General features: G+C 36.2%; 1 protein-coding gene across 47 annotated transcripts in view; it reads right to left on the bottom strand.

The window, feature by feature from the left end:
• Positions 1-27,302, bottom strand: part of LOC111044278 (muscleblind-like protein 1) — a 586,938-nt gene that overhangs the window by 34,727 nt on the left and 524,909 nt on the right. The gene's annotated exons all lie outside the window — the stretch shown is intronic.

The following is a 27,302-nucleotide window of genomic DNA, read 5'->3' as shown; positions in this document are numbered from 1 at the left end:
AAAAGATCACGCCAGTGATTGTTATTGGCCTCAAGATTGTTAGGAGTGAAATAAGTTGCAAGAAATCGCTCGTGACAGATGAGTGAAACGAAGTTTGTTCACCAGAGGTATGATCAATGCCAAAGTTTGGACAATTTGGTTGGGTAAAATAGGCAGCTATGATGGCAGTGATGGAAGCACATGCTGACGCTGAGTTTTGTCGTGCATCGGCATGTATTCCCCGTCCTCCCCATCTGAAAAGTGAATGATCAATACACAGATTTCCCCCGAGGCAAACGCTTCCTGAGGGTGTGCTGTTGGGGGATTGTGAGGATCTGCGAACTTGGCTTGGACATTTCGGTGGATCAGGCCTGACAATGACGTATGGCTTCGGTCCGACAAAGTTAAAAATCACCGAAGCCAGTCTTCGGATGGTGGTTGATGGGGGTGTTTGGTGGTAGGTGAGTGGGGGGGGGGGTTGAGTGCGGGCATCAAAGCGTAAAATTAGTAAACGGGCTCCTGAGGCGAAAGCAGCCAGCCGAGCCCACAGGCAATAAGAAGGGCTTAGCCGGTGCCCCCTGCCCCCGCCACCCCACGCAACCACAGCACTTTGCCTGCCCTTCGCAATAATACGTGCGGGGACGTTTAAAAACTTGCGCGGTACTTTCAATTCGACCGACATGATCAATGAACTTGATGGCGAAGGCAGAGAGAGGGAGAAGAAAGGCTTTTCCAGTCGAGTCGATCAGTTGAACAGCGGCCGCATTCAATAAAATCACGACTTACCACTGTTACATTCCTACTCCAACAGACACCGCATGTCATTTGCTTTCGAGAGGTTTGCTTCTTGATTGAAAAGCGGAATAAACGAATTCAATTACCCAAAAGCCAATGTTTTTCATACAGATTGATCACAAAAGTTCTCTCATCATGGATTCCTATATAAGTGAACTATTTTTTCAACTTGAAAGCTATTTTGAGATATGTGTCATGGAAAGCCCACATTTCGTACTTGAAAAAGTCATTGCATTTCTACCTGAGAACTATGTACCAATTAAAAGGGTCTTTGTAATCTTAAAGCTTTAAAAGATGTCTACCATTCATTTGCTCACTCTAGAATTAATTATGGTTTGAGCTGTTGGGGTGGCACCTACTATTCAATTATGAGTCCTATAATCAAACTCCAAAAATCACTCATAAGGATTGTAGCAGGAGTGGGTCGCCACGATCATACATTCCCCCTTTTCTGTAGACTTGGTATCCTCCCCATAAGACATTTGTATGTGTATAAAGTCTTGTCAATTTTCTATTTAGTGAGCGGTAATGATGGCGTAACTATTGATTATTGTGATTCAGTTACTGGCCCTTATCGTACGAGGCAGGCTGATGGGTTGTTTGTCCGGGGTGTCAGGCCAAACAGCACTTTATTTAAAAAACCTTTCTTTTTCTAGCACCAAAATTTTTCAATCAGTTACCTTCCTCAATGAAAACCCTTTTCAACTGCCACAATAAAATAATAAAAATGAAATTGCATCTGAAAAAATGGCTTCTTTCAATTAGCACAGAAGGATTGGAAGCCATGTACTCTGTCACTGCCTAATGTATCTAACTTTCGTGCACATTGTATGTACAGAACACTGTCCTCTTGCAAAACAACATTATATAATATACACATGGACTATTACAAAAATGATGTACATAATATCACGCTCATACGATAATTATATCTAATGATTTCTATATATTTAGAATTGATAAATACTATTATATACAGGGTAGGAAAATACTTCTGCATATCGTAATAAAGAATAATTCCCGAACCTTATTACTACACTAAGGAAAGTTCATGAATGTTGAGAAAATACATCGCAGGAAAGGAAGCTGACTCCTTTTTAACGCGAGAAAGGATACGTGCTATAACGATACCACTATCATTATATCATGTAAAAGCTATGCAAGCGATATGAATCTGAATCTAATGCTAAGCGATAGAATCAATAATCACTTGAGGAAAAACCTTAATCGAAGGCTGTAAATCGATCGCAAGCGGAGATTTCAATGTAAAAGCTGACGGTTCTCCCTCAAGTGATTATTGATAATAGTTACTAGTCTATAATTATGGTGATATAGTTTCTGTAGTCTAGATCTGTCTAAACTGAGATAGTGTGTACGGCCCTAAGTGAATTCTAAATGAGATGACACTTTGATAGCTAAGTAATTCAACATGATGAAATGATGTCTCGAGACATCATTACAGAAACTGAACGAGAAAGTTTCTGATTTAAACGGAAAGTTGATGGAGGCAACATTTGATTTCCTTTGCGATGATCTGAGGCGATCAAAGATCGACAGCTGCCAGCTAAATTGAATTAGAGGGAGGGAGGGAGGAGGTCATGTGCGTAAGGGTCGTTGCCATGGTAACACAAGGCGCCACACATTAAATTAGCCTCACTAACGGCCACTACTTCCTAAACTCATCGCAGACGCTTTCTATCGCAGACGCTAAGTTAAGCGAAAAAGTTCCATTAAGCGCTTCCTTCAACCTTTGGCTGCCCGGACCGACCGTCTCTGTTTCTTAACGGAGCCACAAACTTATTCGTCTGCTGTTGCAACGATATTAGTTCCCAAACGAAGAAGACAATCCGGAGCGCAACAAGAAAGACATGGCTGCTGAGATGAGACGTAAAACCGAGATACATTCTCTGGAGAACAATCGGTCTACCAGAGCAGGGTGGCGTCTATGACTGGTTGCAGTGGGCGCGGGTCTAACCCTATTAGCACCACACTGCCGCAGCCTCACGCAGCCAGTACAACTTTGCTGTGTTGTGTGAGCGCATCTCCCACACTTCGGCGCAGCAAATTTAATTCAAAGTTTCGAAACTAAACACCACCCGTGCCCTTTGCCCCCCCCCCCTCTCACCAAAACCAAATTCATAACACTTTTCTTCGTCCATTATTCTCGGAACCCTTTATTAAGTTGGCTGAATCAAATCTCAGAAACTGAAAGCAGTTCTTATTTGTGAACTTGGAAAGCACACAGCAACGCCTTCTCCATTTTACCAACGTTGATTGGTCTCATATTTTCCCTCCTACCTGATAGCTTATTTTCATTATTGCAGCGAATAGTTTGCCAAACGTCTGATTCCGTATTAACTACTTTACGCACAATACCTTTACTCTACTTTTATTTCCAATATCGATAAATATATTAATATTGATATTGCATTACATCGATTATTATTCACTGGTAATGTGTGTATACTTCTATGACTTCCACGATGAATGAGGGAGAGATAGAAAATTCTTTTATTTTTAAATTTACTTACCTTTTTAAATTACTTCATAGTAATATTTTACAGATAACTTCCCAAATAATCGAGTTTTTTTACAGTATCTGTTACTGCTACTATTATCAATTAAAAGTAGTATTTTTTTCAATCGAACAACTTATAGTCCAATAGAAGAAGTCCAATAGTCTAGGGGTCCAGTAACTCCTAGTATTCAACAATTGAAAATCGAAGATTAATAACTGACGGTAATTTTTTGTTGTTGAACAGGTTAAGTTAATCAAGGTATCTCTTCTACATTCAATATGTTTGACGGTGTTGCAAACAAGAAACATCTTTTTACATTGAATCACAAAGAAGAAACAAGCAAGACTGGAACGAGTTGTGCTGTAGGAGGCAGTAGGCTGTAGGAGTCCTGAGGGAACTGGTCAATCCGAGCGCCCCTTGTCATGGTGTCGTAATTTCATTATTGTGAAACCCGGCCGCTGCCTTCTCCTACACAACTACCAGCCACCTCCATTATTTACCCCTCTCCACTAATTACGCAACCAAGATCTAGATTCTCGCAGACCCTTCTGCAAAAGGCAAGTCTGAAAAACGTTATTAATGGCATCGGGTGAAAGATTAGTCAAATATAGCCAGTTTCAACAGAATTGTCTCAACTTACATGAAAAAATTATCCTGCTCTGCATTTTTGAAGAATTCATAAACGAGTTTGAGAGAAACGAAAAAAGCTTGGAAAAGTTCTCGACAGGAGGGATGGACGATTGTTTTCATTGGATGAATCTCTGCTCTGATAAAACACAATAAAATGTATGCATACATCTATGACTTCCACGACGAATGAAGGAGAGATAGAAAATTATTTTACTCTCGATTTTCTCTAACTCGATAGATTGAGCGGTGGCGTATTAGACAGAATCAATTTTAACCAACTGTGGAAGAGACAGTTGAGGGTTTGAATCTTAGCAAGCGCATGGTTTTTTGAGCAACTCGATCTCTTTACCAACGAACAAGTTAAGCTCAAGGTTATTAAGTCGAACCGATAACATTGATTGAACAGTGTTGTCAGTAATAATTATTATTTTCCTTACATAAAAACTGACTACGTCCAGGAATAATATTTATTAAGAAAGTGAAGAGTATGATGGCGCTCAATCAATTTTCTTGCCTCTACTATTTTTCCCACTGAAAGAATACAATTTATATAGTCTGTTGAGTATACAACAGAGTATACATTGTATACAACAGAAAAGGCACACAGCGGCAGGGATACAACGGCGGCTATGTTGTCGTTGTGTACCGGCCAGCGTTCTCTAATTTCCAGTGAGTATTCAAGCGCTCATGATAAACTTAGGAAGTTTCCTCTCTGCAATAACAGACTCGACTGACTCTAATTGACAAATTGACAACTGCGCTTCCACCTATGACTATCCATAAGTCCAGACGCAAATGTCATTCCGTGGTCATTTTTGGGTAACAGCCGTGAAAGATGTCTCAATTTCTCCGTTAGGTCTAGCATAATGAGGATCATGATGATGATAAGTCGAAATCACAGGCAAGTAGAAGTTGTTGGTATTAGATAAAACTTTCGTATATTGTAGTATGATTTTTTTGGAGCTTCCAGATGTTTGAATTGATCCGATATCCTCGACATTATTAGAATTACAGACGATTTCTTGAAAATCGACATATTTTTGCCGCCATCTTGTTTTTTTTATGACAAACATTTTTGAGATTACCATCATGGATAATCTCTTTCTACACATCATTACAAATAGATTGATACCATTCCCAAGTCTGCACCTACAAGGAGTCATGAGTTACACGGTTTTCTAATTGTTGGGATTGGCATTTGATAGAAAAGTGTGTTTTCCGCTGAAAAGAGTACTTTTTTCTCTTTTTTCGATGACGCTCCAGCCGTGGAATATGGACTTACAGCCACCAACCAGATGTCATTTTGAAGCTTTGGAAATATTCTACAACACTGTACCAATAACATTAGTGTATGTCCACTGCAAATACATTTACAGAGTGGAAAGTGAAATATTGTCCCCCAAAAATTTATGTTTCAAGTTTTTGAAAATGATGTTTCAATCATGAAAAGAGTGGTCGAAATGAGACGATTCTCTCGAACATCATAGTTTGGTTAATTATTCTAAACACTTTGGTGATAAAACCAATACGATATCTCTCACAATAAATGAATAGAAAGCGATATAAAAATTTATGTCAATAATGACCGCTATCTTGAATTTTTCAATGATGTCGAATATTTTCGTTGTTTTCATCATCAATATTCTTATTCAGCTTTTTGTAACGAAGAGATTGAGACCATTTGCAAGTCTCTATCTTGAAGTAGTCATGAAAAAATCTATTTTATAGTTCTAGATTGTTATGCGTATGGAAAAACGCACCAGAAATCATGCAGGGTTTCCTTTGGAGGGTGCTGGAGAACTCATTTTCTGACGTACAGCGCATTATGATATATCGATCCAAAGTTGAAAAAACGCTTTAAATTTCATATTTTGAAATTCCTCTGTATCTCTTGCACAAGAAAAGTTATAATGTAATGAAATTTGAAAAAAGTTTTTTTGGGCTTTTGAAGGTTATATCTAAAAAAATATGCGGTTTAGAGGAAAATTTTGTGAAACAAAAATTGTAGTAGAAGATTTTTAAAATATTTTCGTCTAGAAAACGGTTGAATATCTTGAACGGTTATTTAAATACAAGCATGATATTATATAGCGTGATTGCTATATCCTGAAAATTTTGGCGGCCATCTTGTTTCCGAGGTGTTTGCCTGTGATTTCGACTTATCATCATCATCATGACCTTATTATGCTAGAACTTACCGAAGAAATTGAGACATCTTCCACGTATGTTACCCAAAAATGACCACGGAGTGGTTATTTATTAGCCTTATTTTGATTATTGTGGTTATTTTTTAGCCTTATTCATGACATTTGCGCCGGACTATCACTGAAATTGGCTGATCTCCCTCCATTTCTCTGCGTCGCAAATTCCTCCAACTCTGAAGTATATTTGCACGGATAGGAGTATAATGACCATCGAAGGACTGTTGATTCTGAGAGTAGCTGAGTCAAGCTACGACTAATAAAAGTGATAGATTGATTGTAGGCTACGATTTCAATCAATTTCAAGAAATGGACTGAACTGTAGATCAATAGAAGAGAGAAAATCGGATCGTACATTAAGGGAGACAGAGCACGTGTTATTAGAAAAGGCAGAACCACCAGGGAAATGTGTGTACCCCTTAGCAGCAGGGGACTCTCTGGTGAACCCTCTAAGTGACCACTGTGCACTGTGAGAGGAGTGAATAGCCTATCTCCTCTTTCCCACACAACTCCCTCCCAAATCGCTGCCCCCCCCCCCCCCACAACAGAACACAAACCGTATATGGAGTGGAATGATAGCACTGGTTACTGGAAGTCCAATGTACAAATCATTGAAATGATTCGTGAGAGAGGTTAGAAAATGGAAATTGGTGATCATAGTAGCACTTGGTCACAAACATTAGTGAACCTTTCAACCTTCCTGACTTGAATTATCATCATTGGAAAATCTTATAACATGGTGGGAATACATTATCTCGAATTATCTGAAATATGAATTAAATAAATTATTGAAAAGTGATTTAGCAATGAGAATTCTCTATAATAAATTTCTATATTGACATTGAACAGATATTATAGTTATTGCATTCTGATTTCGATAAAGCTGGTAGGGAGCAGTGTTGTATGTCACCAGTTCACCCTACACTCTTGGTACCGGTGCTAGAGCTGTGCATACACTTTACCACACTATTTGTATACTCAGCCATCTCCAAGTCAATTGCAGGGACCTAATGACAGTAAAAGCCCATCAAGACTTTGGTAAGCCACTCATGATCATGCAGAAAGGGAGTAGTGGAGATAGTGTTGAGGGTTGAGGGTTACTCTCCGCCCTTGTTTGTATACCTATGGATTGGCTTGGAAAGACAAGTACTGCAGAATTAGCTTGAGCAGCCAAGTAACTCATATCAATATTAATTGCTCATGATAGAGAGAGAGAGTGTGTATATGATGAGGGGTGACGGAGAGAGAAGCATGAAGCATGTCACGTGCATTTAATTCACATCAAAAGACTGGCACAGAACACATCGACGGGGGTGGGTGAGGGAAGGCGGTGACGGTCAAAGGAGCACGGGCCAAGCTTATGCATCTTTCAGAAGCTTCCGACGGCAACCTCTTAATCCAGCCGAGCCGCACAAGTCCTTTCTACCTTTTTTCCCTCCAGTTGTCCTGGTTCTGCAACAGGAGAAAAATCCCCAAAGCACACCTTCATTACTTCCTGTGCAAAGCGGAACCCTTTTAATTATTCATCGAACTAACGGCTCTACTGCAAATGTTCTGACAAAAACAAGTTGGCAGTCAGTTGGACTCGTCCACTACTACATATGCATCCTAAATAAGAAGATCAATCATGATTCTTGAATTTACATTAACTAGGAAAATGCAATGCCTTACCCTATGCACATATGCGGCGACCACAGTACACTACATTGAAATTTTCAATTTATTGTCAGAAAGTTCATAATAAAAATAGTAAAGTTGATCGAAAAAACAATCAAGGCAACATAGTGAAGGGAAAATGACAAAACAATATAGTAAAAATAACTCAAAAAAGGAAAGATTGTCTTTTCGCACTGTGGACAGAAGGAAACCTTGTTAAGTTGCTACTTCAAGATGCTCAAGTCATTCTTATCCATAGATGTTGTGGGAGACGAGTAACAGCAATGACAATGTTTAAGTAGAATTGGAGGAAAAAACCGAAAGGTCTTTTGACAACTCTGTAAGGTGAATCTGTGAGAGCATCTCAATTTAAATTTAATAACAGAAAAAATACACTAGAATTTGACATTTTCTTCAATCAAAATTGCAACTGCTTTTAAGAGCTGATAGCATCATTATTACCGTTCAATAATAGTGACTAGCAGTAGTGCACAACAGTACCAGTTATCAGCCAATCAAAGTCATGACAGATAGAAACAGCAGCTTAGAAGGAAATATGAGGAGAAATACTACTGGTATGTCCTCGGACCCCGATTACAGTTCACATCACGGAAGATTTAGCAGTCTTTTTTCGAGCGTCACCGTTCGTTTCTTTTCTCCAAGTTGTTGGTTGTCGTCATCCAAGCGTGATCACTGCACCACAACGCAGCGTCTTGCGTCACCTCAGCGTGTCACGGCCTCCACTGCGCTGCGCAGCTAATCGATTATGAACAGTCACCACCTATAACCAACTGCTCTCATCCAATATTATGCTCCAACCTACTTTCACAAATCGGACTGTCCTTCAATTGTCTATGCTGCTATCTCAGAAACATAAACAAAATACTGAATATTTGGGTACTTTGAAGAAGGACGTCGTGAAACAAAACGTATGATTCAGATACGAATTTCGGTACTGTCTCGAAGGCTCCTCTGATAATATTGCTCCTCTGATAATATGCTCAGAGGAGCCTATTATCTCCTCTGGAGATAAGGGCTCTGGAGATGAGATATTGTATTATATTGAGGAGCAATTATGCTCCTCTGATAATATTGGGAAACAAGTAGCATTATCATATAAAATTTTATCAATAGCTCTACTTCATTAATCTAGCAGTTTCACTGATCTTCTATCGAGCAATTATTTTTTGGGATCTAGTAGGACCATCTTAATGAGAATAAGAAACAATAGAGAGAATTAGAAACGATATCTATGAACAATTGGAAAATCTTATAAAATCATTTTTCTGGCATGAATATAGAAGGATTTGATGGACCAAGTATGATTATGAAATAGAACAGTAGCTGACCTTGATAGCAATGGAACCTTAGAAAGAGGAAATTTGGAGATGAAGATAAGAATATTTATTTTTATTAAAAATTATTTATTGAGCTATTACCTGTTGGGTTGAGGTTGAAAAGTAAGATGTGAACAAAATATAACATGAAATTTATACGAAGTGAAAGAACTACGAATTCAGAAAATATCACGTTGAAAGATTATAGATGCCTAGAAATAACAATTTTTCACTTGTTCAAAGTATAGATGATATAAACTTCAATAGATATCTATCTAATGGTTGTCGATGATTGTGTAAGCCTGAAGCGATACCTAGCACATCTTGAACGATGATGATGCTTGCTATAATGGTGCGAAAAACGTGTCACGGGGGGAATGGCCGGAAATTAGTGCTGCGAAAAATACAAAACGGAGAGGTGTGACGCGGTGAGCACTGAACAAGTCGTCAGGGCGCGCGGCGCTATCGCAACGTTTTTTGGGAAAAACGTGTGACTTATGTCGGCAAGATAAAGGCGAGTAGTTGGTGTGAACGCTATCTATGTATATTACTCTCTCACTCTCATCCGCTGCCACCCACCACTCCGATCAAGTCACAACTGCACAAAAGCCTCCTTAATGCGAGCCCATACAAATAGGGTTAGCGTCAAGAAGCACCGATAGCAGTAGCGTGTATGTTGTTTAGTTGTGTTCTGCTAGCAAGTAGGCGCAGTAAAAGGCAGATAGGAAGGGAAGCGTCTACTCGAATCGTTCGGGATTCGGAAACTTCTTCGACAACTTTTGCGTCAGCGAGTGTATTATGTAGGCGCCAACTAGAGAAAATCCATTAGAGCTGCAAATCCTCAACTGGGATGCGTCAAAAAAACCGTCTGCTTGAGTTTGGCATTACTATGTTTTGTTGTTGAAACGAGTACTCAATATACCAAGGAAAAATGAATCCTGAAGATACGTAGGACTAAAACTAGAGCATAACTGTTTATGACTATTATCATTCAATGCAATCTCAAAGCTGAACTAGCATAGTCATGGTTATTCCGATGTCATCGAATAGGTAACAAATTGGCGTGACCTAACAGAAAAAGAGTGACCACCCCAAATACATAGACAAACAAATGAACCGGAATATCACCTAACACTGTAGGTTGGAAGAGGTTCTCTCCTTCGAAGCAGGGAACAAGGTTTCAGTGAAAGAGGAGCAACTTATATATTTTCTGATAATATTAAGTGATTCATAAACAATACACTAAATAAATTAACACTGCATATTGAATAAGTGAGAAGAGTATTTTTTGATAATGAATTAAGAGCAGTGTTTGGAGTTGAATGCTGACGTAGAATTTATGCTGCAGAGAATCAGAAGGGTGGGGAAGGGGAAAGAGGGTTCAGGCAGACTACCTCTGCTTCGAAAACTTTTTATTGGAAACAAAGTTGGAGCGATGTCACCGCCAGCTGGAGGGACAAGTCCGAGTGAAAAGGTTGCCTCTATTGATTTTTGTATTTAAAATCCATTTGCGAGCGAGAGCAATGATTGTTCAGAGGGCTCTGCAGCAGACCACGTGACCACCACACCAAACAGTACAACACCAGTGAGACAGTGTTTCCAAGAAATTAGGAGAAAAAGTGTGTTTGAGATCATCACAGTAAATGTAGCGACTTCTGTTTGTTACTTGATGCACAGCAGTGCAGTGAGGATCAATATCAATTATGCATGTTCAACTGGATCGGAGAGAACAGGCAAGTATAATTTGCCTCAACCATTCATCTCTTCTTAATATAAAAGATTTGAAGAGTGATTATTTTTTGAAAAGTAAGTAGAAATTGATGAAGATTTGATACTATTTTACGTAATTATTCAGCGCTGGAAGTGGAAAAACTGTTTCTCAAAAAGAGAGGAAGTCCCGTAATGGAGTATAGTATTATACTCTATTTTATAAGATAAATTATTGTGTTTTTTGGTTTTGTTTACATTCCTGAACAATTTATTGTTGTTAGTTTTTATATATGATGAACTGCCAAACATTGTTGTTTGTCAAACAAAAAGAATCCAGGCAATTATCGTCCAATAAGTCTCATAAGTAATGTATCCAAAGCTTTTGAAAAAATAATAAAAGAACAGGTTGTCTCATATTTAAAAAAGTTCAATTTAATAAACCAGTATCAATATGCCTTCCAAGAAAATAAGAGTACTGGGGATGCCATGAATGAACTTGTAAAAGAAATAACATCTAATTTCAACACAAATAAAAATCTTTGGCTGTGTTTCTGGACTTAGCCAAAGAATTTGATACTGTCCCACACATCAACCTGCTTGAAAAACTTGAAAAATATGGATTTCGTGGTCCGGTCTTGAAACTCTTCTCTGGTTATTTGGGTAACAACACAAATGATATTACTGAATGGAAAAGAGAGCAAAGTAACTTTAACAGAATTTGGCTTACCCCAGGGTACAGTTCTTTCTCCAATTTTATTTTTAGTTGATATAAATGATCTATCCATTCTTCCTATCAAGGGATGAGAGTTTTGTCTTATGCTGATGATACTGCATTGGTTTTTACGGGGACTTCATGGGACAACGTGATATCCTTAACCAACATCGGACTCTCTGGTGTGAGAGTGTGGCTTGTTAGAAATGCGTTGACACTGAATTACTCGAAGAGCGTTTATATGACTTTTTCACCAAACTCAAGTACTCAACCTGATGATATCAGATTTCAATTAAATACAGTGAGAGTACACAATGTGAATTGCTTGTATGGCATGAACGGTAGCAATCGTAATCAACCGGTTTGCACTAGTTCCGTTTTAGAAAGCGTGACCAAAGTATTTAGGTGTCACTCTGGACCCTCATTTAAGATGGAATAAGCATAAAAATAGTATGTGTAGCAAAATGAAATCTATGATCCACAAATTTTATAATTTGAGCTTACTCAAAGACAAAGGTCTAAGTGAAATGGTATACATAGCATATGCTCAGTCAGTCTTCCAGTATGGAATTAGGGTGTGGGGTGGCGCTTTCAAAGCACATTTTAAAAAATTGAATGTTATTCAAAAGGGTATTCTCAAGGCAGCCTTGGGAGTGCCCAGACGATACCCTAGTCACCAACTTTTTCTATAATTTGGAGTTATGACAGTCACAGCTATATATTAGAAATCTGATTAAATATATCAGCAATCATACAGATTCAATCTTTACATTGCATCAAACAAACATTCAGATCTGCAAACAGATATATTGTTCCTCGAACTGACTTAACTATATGCAGAAGACAATTCAACTACATAGTAAATAAACAAATAAATATTATTACAGAACATTTTATAAAAATAAAACCCTCTAAAGCACTTAAAAGAAAAATTGAGAACTGGATCAAGACCGAAAATGTTGTCAAAATAATTTAATTCTAGGCATTCATCAATTCTTCATTATTACTTTTTGTGTAGTTGAGAAGTTGATATTGTGGTAATTATTCATATTGAATGAAAAAAGACTAAGCAATTGTCAAAAAACCACTGATTTATTGATAATTAGAAAGACCGGTTTCGGTTATTACACCATTGTCAATCTCTGATAAACTGAGATCTATCAGAGACTGTTTATCAGAGATTGACAATGGTGTAATAACCGAAACCGGTCTTTCTAATTATCAATAAATCAGTGGTTTTTTGACAATTTCTTAGTCTTTTTTCATTCAATATCTTCATTATTATGTTTTATTCAATTATTTCCCCCTTTACTATCTGAAAGTTGTCTATCAAACTGAATTCAATTTATATAATGTTATCCTGCACTGATTCAAATAAATTATTTCCCCCTTTACTATTGAAAGTTGTCTCTCAAACTGAACCCAATTTATATACCGTAATGTTATCCTGCACTAATTTCAAATTCTTGATAATTATATCAAAACGAATAATAATAATAATAATTAATAATAATAATAATAATAATAATAATAATAATTATTATTATTATTATTATATCAAACTAATTATATTATGTTTACGTTTATGTTTATACTATGAACTACTCCACTATCTTGTTTTTTTCTTTTTCTTTAGTTTCGATAAAAGCTTTTGTATTTTTGTTAGTAAATTTCTAATGTATGAAACTGAATTTTGTTTTCCATGTTTTGTGAATTATTTATATGAATTTGGCAATAAATTTGATTTGATTTGTAAAAAATGTACAATCAAAGAATAAATTGATTGATTGATTGATCTGAAGATAGAAAATCTCTATTATAAGGCGGAGTTAGGACTTCTAAGTCCTCTCTACCACTCAACCTCGAAAAGATATTACACCTTCTAACTGAATGCTGAATTGTATTGATGTGATCTATATCACTCGAACGGAACAATAAACACTGTAGTTGTCTTGATAATTTGACAGAGTGTATGCAGTGCAGAATTAGTTATGGAATCGAATTAATTAACATTTATGGTTGCAGTTTATATGGGTTCAGTGAATTCAACGTTCAATTTTGGTGAGAAAGTGAGCTCTCTTGAATCAATTGCTGCTGCTACTAGCCAAAAGCTCACGTCTATCACGCCAAAGTATTGAATCTTCAAATCAGGAACCAATTAGAATTCGAAACAACAAAGAGAATCCTCTGGCTCACTCTAAACATTGGCAGCATGCGTGAACACACTTCCTTGACTCACACTCTCTGTTGGTGACAGACCAAATTCTGCCGACCGAAATCAGTCGCTAATTAAAGGTGCGACAAAAGGCCTCCAACACGATGGAGAAGCGACGACAACAGTGAAAAGCCTCCTACGCCGGATAAGGTGTCGTCGGTCGTAAGCAATTACTCACCTATTTACCCTTCTCCACGATTGAGTGATTGTGCTTAGCGTGAATTAGCATGAATGTCAGGCCAAGCACGCCGAACGCTCAAGTCAAACACACACCCGACAACTGACCGACAGTTTGTTGCAGAAAGCACAATGTTGAACCGTGTGATTGACACCCAATAATGAAGCAAACACACATTATTGTCAGTCACTATCAAGAGCATACCACACAAGAGCATACTGCTTGTGATCAGCGTGTATTCGAAATCAACGTTCGTTCCCATCTTCATCGAGTGTTCAAGTAAATATGTTTTGCTAGGTAAACTTGGATATTGATTGTATTAGCAGGAATTTGCTATAATAAAAATTTTGATTGAACAATTGATACTCCAAACTTTACTCTAGATATTTAAAGAAAAGCCTATTGCTATCTTTAAGTAGTTTATAATTGTAATTATTATTATTAATAGATTTTACAATTTATACTTGGAAAAATTTAGAATACTACAGTTCCTATGAAGTATAAAGTTCTGCTTAGTTTCATATAAAGATAGTCCGAGAATACTTTCGTCAAATCATTGAAATTAATACTTTGAGTTCGATTGCAAAAATGCCTTAGTACGTAATACATGAAATGGAACTAATGCATTTTTATATATTTGAATTTCTCAATTGTATTGATAAATAAAAGATTATAATAAAAATTTCACAAAAAAGGTCAAACATTTTGGATTCAATTCACATAGAAGGAATTATTCTGTAAGAAGCATAATTATGATCACTATAATTACACAAAGACAATAAAAGGCTTTTTCAATTAAAAATTTCAATGAGCAATATTGGGAAAGAGAAGGAAAGGATGCGAAAGCCTGCCTTGAAAACTATGCAGAAAGGAATTCCAGGGTCCCCCGCATAAGATAAGGTCCAATTTAGAGATTCTTGTGCGCGAACAATAACCCAGGGCGTCTTTCTTCCTCCAACAAAGAGAATACCTCTACTCAGTAGAATAGACCGCAGCTGGGAAAATCTATTTCCGCAATAGAGCGATCTGCCATCTGCCCCGTCCGTGAGCACGCGTGTGCGCTTGTGAGTTGCTAGCAAAAGCCTTTACTGCGTAAATGGAAAAGGAATACGGATTGTACTGGATGGTGTCAAACAATATTTTCCTCATGAAATACATGAGGAGAATCGAATATAAAAAAATAGAAAAAGAATGCAGTAATGAAAACAAGATTAACTTCCTTACTAAGTGAAATAATTGCTCATTCGAGCGGATTTGTTTGTTTATTTATTGTTAGAGAATAAAATCTTTTAATGTTTCGAGATTACGTCTTCTATAATACTATATAGTTTTAAGCTTATCCGGTAAAACTGAGAAAATTTATATTTTTTCACAGACATTCAAGTCTTGAAATCAAAAAACCAGTAAAAGAATGAATTCTGAACGATAGAAAAGTTATGAATATTCTGAACGTCATAGGAGCCAATTAATTTGTGAAATTTACTGTACTCACAACACCAGGAATGTTAAATTTGTTCAGTTGATCACTTTTTCTCACCTGCAAAAAAATAAATAATTGTATTATTGAAACCATCAAAAATTAGCTATACTTGTTTGAGTATTATATAATAGATCAATGTAAATTAGTTTGCGATTTTAAGAAGGTGATCAAAGTGGTAGCGGCTCAATTCGCAAAGGTAATTCGTAAGGCCTGCCTGGAAAAAATCTTCACAGATTTCTCTAAATCCCGTGAAGAGTTTTCCATCCAAACCTTGAAAATTTCCTTGGCTTTGGAATTCACTGTCGCTTCGCGAGCCTCAATAACTCAATTTTTACTTTCCTCGCCCTATTACCACAGGTAAGGAAAGTATTGCTTTCCGAAAAAAATTAAGGTACCCAAATTTCTAAATTTCTATACGTTTCAAGGTCCCCTGAGTCCAAAATAGTGGTTTTTGGGTATGTATTGGTCTGTGTGTGAATGTGTGTGTGTGTGTGTGTGTGTGTGTGGTGTGTGTGTGTGTGTGTGTGTGTGTGTGTGTGTGTGTGTGTGTGTGTGTGTGTGCGCGCGTATGAGTGTATGTGCGTCTGTGTACACGATATCTTATCTCCCAATTAACGGATTGACTTGAAATTTGGAAATTTGGAACTTAATGTCCTTACAATATAAGGATCCGACAAGAACAATTTCGATCAAATGAAATTCAAGATGACGGCTGAAATGGCAAAAATGTTGTCAAAAACAGGGTTTTTCGCGATTTTCTCGAAAATGGCTCTATGCCATCACATTTATACCTGAAATAGTCATTGATAAGCTCTATCCACTGCCACAAGTCCCATATCTGTAAAAATTTCAGGAGCTCCGCCCCATCTATGCAAAATTTGATTTTAGGTTCCCAATTATCAGGCTTCTGATACAATCTAAACAAAAAATTTCAAGTGGAAAAGATCGAGCATGAAAATCTCTACAAGTAACGTTCAGTAACATTTTCACCTAAATTTGAAAATAAGCTCGAAATTCGAGAAAATGTTATTATCCAATTGCAAACTGTTGGTAACTGTTGATTCTATTAAATCATTCACTATGAAGAGATGGCAGACCTCGTGTGTCTCCAGCGTTATTGTCCTGTCACCAGCTGGCTCAGATCTTTGAATAGTAGACTTTAGATGCGCGTGAACACTAGCGTCAGTTGATCAATTTTCATAACGGCAAGGAAAGTTGTGTGAGTGTACCACACCAGATTTTTGTTCCCGATTTCTGAATTAGCTAAGGACCGGTTTCCGAGCTCGGGATTTGGCTAAGTTCTAGACTTTAAACAGCTGGAGTCGGAAAATTGGCTTTCCGAAACGGGGCGTAGTCGCAGTTTTTATTATAATCAAATTCAAATTCAAATTTTATTCAATCCAATTCACAATATTTACAAATTATGAGAAAAAATAATACATCTTAACAATATTAGAGTAATAAGTTAATATTTTATAAAGTACATAAAAGTCTAATTTATTAAACAATAACATCAGACAAGAATTCGAACATGCTAAACCAGGACTAATTTGTGAATTTGGATAGAAAAATACTGCTTGCTGAGAGTACAAAGCTCTACGTCTGCGAGCAGGAATTAATATCTGATAATTTATGAATTTATAGAGAAGTAGAAAAATATAAAAAGAAGAAAGAAAGAAAAATTAGCAACCAATCACTCACACATTCACACTAACCATGCTCACTCTCCAATTCCAGCTCATTTAGCCAATGCATAGCCACCATTATCAGAGTATTTTAACTAAGAAACCACATTGAATAAGGTCTCTAGATAGTCAGGCATAAGACCTCTAAGCCATCCAAGAACTTTTGTTTTAAAAACAAGTCGATTTTGTGTTCTCTTAATTTCAAGAGGAATATTGTTGAAAAACTTAGGGCCGAGAAATACAAACGATTTCTGGAAACAAGTGGTATACGATTTAGGAAGTCTTAGTAAATCAGATGTCACTCTCCTAGTTTGATAACTAGGAACATCCCTGAACAACGCATGACCACAGTTTCCAGACATAACATAAAACATATACAATACTTTGAAAACATAAATATATCTGAGAGGCAAGCATCTGAGACTCTGAAAGATAGAAAAAGAATGTTCATATCTACCCTCCTTCTTGATGGCACGAACTATGGATTTTTGTATAGTTATTAAGGGCTTCAAGTGACTAATGTAAGTGGAGCCCCAACAATTTATACCGTAGCTGATTTTTGAATCGACAAGTGCAAAATATAGCTGCCTCAGGACACTCATAGGGAGAAATTTATTCAAAAAGTAGAACTTCCTCAGTATTGACAGCAGATGGCTTTTTATATTAGTAATATGATGAGACCAATCTTTATTTTCTCATTTCTATAATTGTAAATGTTTTTCCTTGACGAAATTTAACATTCCTAAATAATTCAAAATAGCTGAAACTTTACACTATTTTCTCTTTATTTTATTTTCTGTTAAATTTTCTTGTTTTTCGAAACTTAATTTAAATGTGGACTGCGACCCGTTTCGGAAAGCCAATTTTCTGACTCCAGCTGTTTAAAGTCTAGAACTTAGCTAAATCTCGATCTCGGAAACCGGCCCCAAGAGCCAACAACTATAAATTATTTCTAAAGTTTCCGATTCTACAATTAGATTCCAATCTCTGACCTTTAATGTTAGATCAATTTCATATCTACTGTAAAAACGTACAAAAACATTTTTTTGGCAAGGTGAGTGATGGACGGAATTTTGTAATATTTACTTATAAATTGTGGATGCTAGAGGATACTTGGGTTTGACGCTGACAGCTGTAAAATGACAGCAAATCAATACTCGATAAGACTCAACAACGATAAATGCTCACAACAGTGTTGCAGTGTTGCAGAGTGACGAGTCAGTCAGCCTGTTTCCAATCCACTTCAAGATATTCCTTCAGACTATCATGTAAATGCCCTCCACAAACAATAAATATCGATTAGGACTTGAAACTTGTAATAAAACAATGATATCAAACCAATAGATTTTCCCTTTACCGCATCAACATTATCGAAAACAGCACAATCGTATCCTACTTAAATAATAAATATATAAGTATATCAGGCTTTGAAATTTTTTAAATTTATCAATGTCTATAAATTGACGCTGAGCATTGCAGACCAAGTATTCGATATTCTGGGACTAGGTGGAAAATTATAATTTTATTGTAGAATAGCAGGACATCAAGGATAAGAACCGTTCATTATTCAATATGATTATTATCATTTTGTAGCTATAAGGTATAATTTTATGAGTAGTTTGAAACAATATCACCATAACCTTTGTGAGCTTCATCAAAATTATGTCAGTGATTCAAGAATAATAAAATACATTTTCCGGAACAATGCAATTGAATTTTTATGACATTATAACAACATTTCCAAGACACATTACACAATAAGACAAACTATTCAAAAGAATTTCTGTTTTCAATTTTTATACCAGTCAACTCACGATAACACACGTTGTATGCGTTATAATTAATGTCTATATTCAAGATTCAGTAGCCTCTCGAGAATGATAAGCTAGAGATGAGAGAGTAGCGCTTGTAAGTGTAACTGGATTTCGGAAAATTGAGATGGGTGACAAATTTGAAATTCTAACGGGAGGAATAGAAAACGAGAGTACTTGTCGATAGAATGTGAGCAAGTAGTCTTAGGCAACCCTTTCGGTCGTTCCTCTTATTAACCGCTGTTTATTCTAGCCCAAGGATAATGCCACCTCACTGGAAGCCATTGGTGTCCTGCAGCTCCTCCTAATGGTCGACTCTCCAGGGATCTCGACTCGCACTTAGCGACGTGCACACGTCCACAAAGAACGAGTGAGAGCGAGCTAGTGGAACAGCCTTCACTACACCGCAACTGTTTTAGTCACACCCAGCATTGCTCTTAAAGCGTACTGAATACTAAACCGATATCCTGGTGGGAAAGCTCCTAAAACCATAGTGTTCAAATGAGTTCTCACTCTCACGCACGCACAAGATCGTCACCGGTACCGTGATCCAAGAGAGGTCCACGAAACAGAAAGAGAGAGAGAACGACGGATAAAGATAGCTGACTAAGCGATCCTGGATTCAAATCACTTTTGTCCTTATCGCTCGCCACTTCAACCAAGTTGACGGCCGGTGAAAATTGTCAAGCACACCTCCCGATCTCCTTCCAATTTCAATAGTACTCGACATACATTCCCCAATCACTCCCAAATAGTTTATGAAAAATTCTTCATCTCTCATCTTCAATCTCGTTATAAATGTGTTAAAACAAATGTGAGGAATTATTATTAATTATTCGAGACATCAATCATCCTAATATTGATATTATAAATCGAACCCGACCTTAACCATCACAATCATAATAAATCATCTAAAAAATGAATTTTGGAGTCAGTGCGTCTTAGTTTTACTGAGGAAAGCCGATGATATGCAGTAATCCTAATCGAAGGTTTATTGATTGAAAATTATAATCTGAAGCAAACAATTTATAACTCTAATACACAGACCATTCACATTATGATTTTACATTGCAATACAACATAATTATTATACAGTACTTATGCAGTATATCAAATTTTTGGTCATTTTAAGTGAGTCAACGTTGTCTAAGATAAATATTTAAATATACTGAAATATTTCTTAAAAATTCAATAAATTCATTGAACACTGCAAACACTAACAACACGGGATCACAGCAAACCACTTGAAAATGACATTAATGTTGAAACATGTGAGTAAAAATTTGTTAAAAGGGTACTTAGATTTTCTATTTTTATTTCTTGATAGTATACAGAATATCAATTCACAAAACAATGATAATTGTAGACTTAGTTCTTGAGTGATCAGAATTTGTTTTGTACAATCGTTGTGAGATTCTGCGTTTGTCCTTGTTTTTTTTTCTTCTTAATCACCCACGAATTGAAGAGGATGGATAAGGCAGAGACAACGAAGACCGATATTGGAAAAATTAATCGTCTAATACAATTTGTAATCTGTAAGGCGGAGGCTATTGAATTAGTAAACGTCATTCTACGAGGAAAATCTGCCGAGCGGTGCAGAGAGGACAAGAACCAATTACTTAGCTCTTCAATATCCAATTATCTTTTCCATTTTGGAATCTGCAATCACCAGATAGAACAAGGCACTTGTTTGGATGATTAATACCAGCTTCAAACTGTCCTTGCCCAGCATCCAAACGCATCAAGCGATGCTTGCTTATAAGCAAACCACTTGTTTTTTTCATAATTATCGGGAAAAAAGACCGCTGAAAAGTTTTCTTCCCAAGAAATTGGAAAATAATTCATCGTCAGAATTTGTTTTGAGAATGCTCCCCCTCGAAATCAGCTCATCTCTAACACAGAAAAACGAATATTCAATTTTTGAAAAAAAAATATGAATTAAATTTGCATGGGACTTGTGAAATTGAGCACTGAATGACACATTCTCTAAAATGTCAAAATACTTCAATTTTATTCTTCACTGCTGAAAATACTGAGTTGGCCCTCAGCAAAGTTATAGCAGAGACAAGAAATAAAGCTTTCTATATAGAAAGCTCTCTTTATAGCTTTCTTCCATAGTAGGTAGTGGCAAGCTCTCTATACAGCTTTCTTCTATAGTAGGTAGTGACAAGGTAGAGAATCGGCAACGTAATTCTCCTATATTTCTCCACTGCCATAATAACATGACCTCACTATAGTGGTATAGGTCTTCCAACACTATAGCAGTCTTGGTTCCGATGTCCATTCCTTACGCTTATCAATACCTATGGATACCTGGATATCTATGGTTATAGTCTAACAATAGATTATGAAAATCTAGTGATATGGATATTTTTGATCAAATCTATTTGAACAAATGTGCAGTTCTCATTCATTTTACTGAGGTCAATATAGCAATTTGGAAAATCATGAGCCAATCGAATTGTTTTCAATAAATTAGGCGGCGAATGAACTAAGTAGTCTCACCGTCTTTGTTTCTCATTGCGAATGATGCCCACATAAGTGTTTTGTTGGTACGTCGTACGTGGATAATGGAATGAGATGATCAAAATAAAACAATAAAAATACTTTTTCAGGCCCAATTCACACAAAACTGGCGTATGACACGGTCGTGGCGTGGACTTTTTTCTCCTATATAAGAGAATATAAAGTCCAATGCAAACAGGAGAGACGTGACTGACGCCACGTCTTCTCTGTATGCATTGTAACATATAGGAGTGGCGTGGAAGTGACAAAAGTCCGAACCATACGCCACAAGTTCATGACTGATATTCAATAAAGAGTATACGCTTAAAACTTTTTATTTGTTAATTTGAAAAATGAAGAAAAGCTGTAATATTTTGATAAGGCTGCCAAACAAAATTTGACAAAGAAAACTATTTGATTAATATCCCAAGTCTTTTATAGCGCATAGAAGGGCAGCTCCAACGCCCTATGAGAAACTGTTCATGGAACTGCTAAATATGTATATGTTAAAAGTGGCAAGGACGGAAGAAAGAAATAGAGGAAGATAATGGTGAGAGTAAGGAAGAGCATACAAGAGAGAGCATGAATACGTAAGAGGGAAAGTTCCTCCTCACCGAAGGAAATTCTAGGAGCGACAATTGAGCCAAGTTTGGCCGAGTCCTTTATTCAAAATCAAGCGCCGATCCTTTAAAGCTCTCTCTTTTGTCTGAGTTTTCCTCTCGCAGATCATAATACACCAGATTGGCTGATTGCCCCGTCAAACCCCAAACAACAAGACTCAGTTATTATTCATGGCTTCGCTTTAAAGCGATCCTATGAAACAATGACGCCGCAAGCAAGCCTCCAAACTGAAATATGCCTACTATTTTAAGGTCCAATACCTTGATTGTTCCACTGCTTCAAATTAAAAAAAGCAAATTCCAAAGTTAATACTTGGAGTTTATTTTAGTGTAATGATGATGAAGGATAAGGTTTTATGTAAGAGTACCATGTTGATATTTTATTAATATTTAAGGCAATAATATATTTCATACTTCTTCTTCTGCAGCTAATCTCCTTATCATTTTCCTCCTCAACTTCTCAATAATTATATTATAAAACAATCATTTCGGGAATTCTCTGAATGTAATCGAAGTATGTGGATAATAATAATATTTACTGTCGATTTGCTAATGAAAATACATTTTATTATGAATTGAGAATAATAATTACTATATAAGGGCTGTATGGTGAGGCTGGGTTTAAACAGAGAAATGTCAGCTATTCGTTTAAACCCCGTATGAAACGTATTATGATAAATGCAACCATATCTACAAGTAAACGTAGATAGTGCATAAATGGTTCTAAGTAGTGTCTCCAATGAGTTGGTGCTCAAGGCTGAAGTGCAACCAAGTTTATCTGTAAGATAAATGATGATATGAGATTCAGATCACATAATAATTCACTTTTAAAAATAATGAGAGCTGCTCTTTATAAATGTTCAAGAATTAGCAATCACTTTACCATCACTACTAAAAGAATGGTCTACTATTCAATGGTGCAGAGCACTCTTTTCTATGGAATCACCATTCATTATTTGGCACCCAAATATATAAAACAGCCACTGCATAGGGCCGTAGAAAGAATAATAAAAACACTTTTTATGGTGTTGAACGTCACTTGTTCGGCATTATGACGATGGAAGCTTTAGCCAGGTTCACAGATTTGACATGAAACTACTATACTGTCACGAATATAGAGAAATGAACGGAATAGAATATACATTGAGACATAGAAATTATAGCCTAGAACCCAGAGATAAAACAATGCCTTTGGTGAAAGAGCTCCAGAATTCAGAATCCCAGTTCTGTTAAAATTCATTGCCATTAGAGTTGACAATGTTATAGAGTAAAAATGAGATTCAAACAAAACTTAAAGTGCACTTTAATGAGTTATGTTTTATTTATTGTGTTTATTCGAGTTTATTATGTATTTTTCATTAACTATTATTTATTATGTTTGTTGAGTTGAAAATAATTTTAATTTTACAATGAAGATATATTATGATTTAATAAATATGTGTGTCAAAGTGAATAACATTAGGTAATATCCCAAAGTGAAATCTTGTTAATTGTCGCTTACCGAGCAAAGTCTTTTTCTATTTTATAAGTTAAGTTTATGGTGAAATGGACAAAACAGAACAATCAGTTACAAAAAAATGAAGAAATATAATCAAGTCGATTAAGAAATAGAACTATTGTTATTGATTGTTTTATTGTATTTAAAGGATTATTTTCATGTATCCCTCAAATACCTTAAAGCTAAAGGGATACTATAGCACTATTGTAATATTCAAATAAAAATGCAACATTCAACAAGTAGGCCTATCACACCCCATTCACACATTCAAATTAGGCTGTTCGGTACCCCTTTTTATTTTTATTTCTATTGGATAACCTTTTTCAATATAATTGTTAAGATCATTATAGTAGTGAGAAAAAGTGGCAACTGAAATTTTTAAGTGGTCTAATAAGCGAGTTTGAAGTCCTGAACTCCGTTTTCTTTCCAGATCATAAACGGTTTCGAATTTTCCATTGGAGTTTTTTAAATACATTCAGTATATCATTGGCTTTGTTTTAATATGCGTTTTTTTCGCAGTTAATGCCAAAATAAACAAGTTATAGAATTTACAAAAAATTGTACTTTTTTATTATTATGAACGATATGGGGAATGGAATGTTTTAGTTTGGAAAGATACATTTTTTGAATTTTTAAGAGAAGTTCCAATAATATGGTCGAAACCGTTTAAGATGTGGAAAGAAAACGGAATCTGGAAAATTAACACTTCAACAACCCATAACTCGCTTATTACACCACTTAAAAATTTCAGTTGCCACTTTTTCTCACTCTTATAATGATCCTAACAATTATATTGAAAAAGATTATCCAATTTAAATAAGAATAAAAAAGTGTACCGAACAGCCTTAATATAATGTTTGTTTTATTTAGTGTTTTGAACGGCACTCGGCAGTGCACGAGCACGACATACAGTTGTCTAGCAGCTCAGCAGCAATTAGATCAAGTGCTGCATACTGCATTGCAAGCACGTGCGTGTGTGCGTGCGGCCAGAAGCCGTCTATTGTGAGTGAGCCACAAGAACAATGGACAGTTCGGTCGGGAAGCGCCAAGGAAAGATTATTATTGAGCCAGGCACTAATTACGACGCCCTGGCCTTTCATTGCCCTCTGCTTTGGACAGACTCCGACCACACCCTCTCATTTCAAACAATACCCAATATATACACATTCGATAGGCAGTTTATTCTATCTTGCAAATATTTCCACCATGTTATCAATTTGTTGAATTAAGAAGTAACAAGAGAGAGATTCAAATTAGTTTGTTCAGCTTTCCTGAATTAAAAAATATTTGGAAAGTAGGATCTTCGGCTCCAGAAACGACCAATATTTGTGTTTCTAGAAATAGGTTTTGAGTGAAAATTGTCAAGAGCTTCAATTAATTTTATTATTCAGTCTTATTCAATATAAAACAGACTTAACATTGTATATGAAATGAAGACTTCTAAGAGCTTGGATGCCTCAGGACTGATTCATTAGGTCTGGGAGAGAGAGTTCAAGGTCCAAGGGAAAATTTGATCCTACTTTTTCACTTAGAAATTGATTCTAAAGAGAATCTGATTTTGTTCAACACACAGTGATTCTGTGTGAAATTTCGCACAGTAATCGAGTTTTTCGTTAAGAGCGGCTATGTACCAAACCTTTTTATCATGTTCCCAGGTAACAGTATGAAAAACTCTATTCAATCACATTAGATATAATCTATTGAAAGATAAAATAATTATATCGAAGGTCGACGTGATTCGATAATATTAGGAGAAAGTGAAAGTGTATACGATAGATATATGATTGGGCAATAAAAATCTGTTTATGGGGGGGGGGGTGGGGTGGTAGGAGGAGTTGCTTTGAATGTAGGGCATCGATTGGCTGGTGAGCCATGAGCCATCATTGGCGGGGTACCAGGCTGTCCCAGCCGTGAGACATGCCAGACGGCGACACCCAGTCACGGAGTCCTCGCAGTTTCGTGACTCTCCAGGTTCCAACTTTAAATCATCAGCCGGAAAGCCTCCAATAAACAATCGCCAAGACGTTTTCAACAATGTAGCAAGCGACTTGCAAAGGACGGAGAGTTGTGGTGGAATGGTGGATGAGGGGGGGGCGACTTCGTGTCTTCTCCTCCTACATGACAGAGTTGTCATCTTCGTCATTTATGAGTGTGCAGTGCACCGAGTGAAACATTCATTATATTGCAAGACCTGCTCGAAATCAGCCTTCGTCTATATGATCATGAATGCAGCACAGCACGAAACAAATGAAAGTTGGCACAGGAACACAGCTAAGTTCAAGACTTTAGCTTTAGCCATGAGGTAAGTAGATTTCATTTGCCAATAAATAACTTTCGATGACAATGAATCCAACATTCTATTTGTATTATCTGATAAACATACGAAAAATTCAACATATTTCATTTATTTATATAAAAATCAAATCATTATATGTTTCATTTACTTGTGAATTATATACGATTGGGATCATGAGATGAATTTCCAAGAAAGTGTTTTTTTTTTATAAAACCTTGTTAAAGAGGTTGTGAGAAGAACTTTTACGCATATCTTGGAGTTATTATCACCCATTTGAATTACCATGCAAATCTAGAAAATTGAAATTGCAAATTCATTGAGTACTTGACTATTGAATTTTTGAGATGATGTGAGATGAGAGACAACGATGTGTATCACACATCCGATTTGTCGCTGGAATCTGCAATAATATTCACAGACAATTAGATCAGTTTCCATTGTAATCCATTCCAAATTATCCATACAATTTCCCTATCTTCATCGATTCAATTCAACACATTAATTTCAATTTGGAGTTGTTCTTTCTGGTTGGAGACAGAGAATACTATGAAGTGTGAATGTTTTCTGAATGAAAAGCAAAGAACAAAATATGAATACATTTTATAATCACTTAAAATGAATAAGTCATCGACAGATTACAATATAGAATAGATTATTGAACTCTATGGAATGCTCTCGAAGTTTTATATCAGGTTCATCCTTTACTAGAAAGTTCATAGAATCGATAAATTGGGTAGGTGAAATACGCCAATAGATAATTTGTATGATTATTGTTCATCAGATTCTATCCAAATAGATATAAAAAATGCATTCAATTACAAAAGTGTATCATCGATGAAGAAATGGATCCAGAATAATAATAAGTGGAAAACCTCAATAAACAATAACAGAAAATAGATTGTCATCAACAACTCGCCTCAGGCCTATTGATAACAATGCATATTCTGGCTGATAACTGATAATGATTGGTTATTCATTGCAAGGGCCAGCATGTCACGAGTGATAAAATATGCATGACATTAAAGCCACAACGGGAATCATTGAAGCTCCAATAAAATCAAATCGGAAATCGCATGCTGATCATTGTAGTCTAATAAAACATTGGAATCCGAATAATATTACGAACAGATTTATGTATTCAATAGATTGCAAATCAATTTCAAGGGAGGAGATGAATTATTATGAATTTATATTCAATATCAATAGACTGATTTTCATTTGACGGTAATTCCCAAGCGGATAAATTGATACATGAATTTCCCTTCCTCCATTTCAATTTTCAAATTCCAACATCGGTTGGAATTTAATCAATTTAAATTGAAAAAGTGTGTCCAACAAGCTATGATTATGAAAAATAGATTCATCCTCTACGGTCAGAAAATCAGTTCTCAACAGCATTATTCCACTACTATAAAGTACAATTATAAAATATGATTCATAATCTCTGAGACGTGTACATGAATCAAAAATATTAA

Source organism: Nilaparvata lugens, chromosome 3, assembly GCF_014356525.2.
Source record: "Nilaparvata lugens isolate BPH chromosome 3, ASM1435652v1, whole genome shotgun sequence".
NCBI classification, from domain to species: Eukaryota; Metazoa; Arthropoda; class Insecta; order Hemiptera; family Delphacidae; genus Nilaparvata; species Nilaparvata lugens.
Note: the sequence above shows the minus strand (reverse complement) of the source record. Positions and strands in the feature narration are given on the sequence as shown.